The 1,166-nt window shown below is 44.0% G+C and overlaps 1 long non-coding RNA gene across 1 annotated transcript in view; it reads right to left on the bottom strand.

Moving 5' to 3' along the window:
* Positions 1–259: 259 nt before the first annotated feature.
* The window catches only part of LOC107083427, a 2,331-nt gene continuing 1,424 nt past the window's right edge, over positions 260–1,166 (bottom strand). The window contains exons 2-4 of the long non-coding RNA XR_001481178.1: positions 720–846; positions 389–637; positions 260–320 (exon numbers count right to left, since the gene is read on the bottom strand). This is a non-coding gene — a long non-coding RNA (uncharacterized LOC107083427). The remainder of the gene's footprint in view (positions 321–388; positions 638–719; positions 847–1,166) is intronic.

Genomic DNA, 1,166 nt, shown 5'->3' on the forward strand with positions numbered 1-1,166 from the left:
ACACTAGGAACATTTCACAGTGGAATCAATTTTGATATAAGGCTACCAACTGTCTGTTTTCTGATCAACTTCACAATGGTTTCAGTTTGCATCATGGTGGAGCAGACCGATAATGAAGAGCATGATAGTATCAATAAATAACAGGATGAAGAAGGAACATCACTAGACATCATCCTTGTCATGATGGGTTTAAGGTGCCTAACCCACATGCAGAGATCACTCAAGAGGCAGAGAAAAAGTTCAAAGGTTTATTAACAAAGAAGCACAATATTTCATGAACTGGTCCTTGGTAGGTTGACTGGTCACGCAGGGGTTCACCACTGAGGGGGGACAGAGAGGTTTGTATTGATCCAAGTATTGCTGGTTTTTCTGATGTACAAGGGAGTACCTGTTCTGAAGTTGAGCGGAGCTGCAGAGGGGAGGAACCTTGAGGTTCCAGAGGTTGGTCGGCACGCAGAGGGCGGAGGCTTACTGAGTGCAGGCAGACGGATTCCAGACAAAGTTCCCTCTCAGTTTTCTCTGAGAGCGGGCTGGCAGATTCCAGGCAGAAACAACCCTCCAGGGTTTCACTGAGAGCAGACAGGCAGACTCCAGAAAGAGTCTCTCTCCAGGTTTTCAGATTGTCAGGCAGGAATATCTGTGAAACAGAAAAAGACTGGATCAGGCAGGTTCACAAGTTCTTGGGTTAAGAGAACCAGGCTGGCTCAGGCTTTGCTAACCATTACTGGCAAACACTTCTGGCACTGGAGTGTCCGTCTCCGCCTCCTTAAGAAGGAGCCTCCTGATGAGCAGATTGAAGACAGGTGTAGCAGTCAGCTCCTGCCCCCAGGATATCTCGTGCGCCATCTGGTGGAGAAAGTGGACAAAACCTCCAGATCCCAACAATCCTAAGAAATGTACATCCAAATGTGCTTCAAATTAGCACAGTAAAGTCAAATCAATGCATTGGAGAGGTCATCACAAATTGTTAAACACTATCATATAGAAATGTCTATGGGACCAATTTCATTATGTTTAAATATATGCACAGGGTATCATAGTTCTGAAATATTATTTTTTTATCCCTCACTTACAAAAACAAACCAATACACACCAACAAACATATACACACAAACACACACACACACATGCACACACATATATAATCTTGACAGAATGTCTTTACA

The sequence above is a fragment of the Cyprinodon variegatus genome, unplaced genomic scaffold (genome assembly GCF_000732505.1).
Source record: "Cyprinodon variegatus isolate N-32 unplaced genomic scaffold, C_variegatus-1.0 Scaffold74, whole genome shotgun sequence".
Lineage (NCBI taxonomy): Eukaryota > Metazoa > Chordata > Actinopteri > Cyprinodontiformes > Cyprinodontidae > Cyprinodon > Cyprinodon variegatus.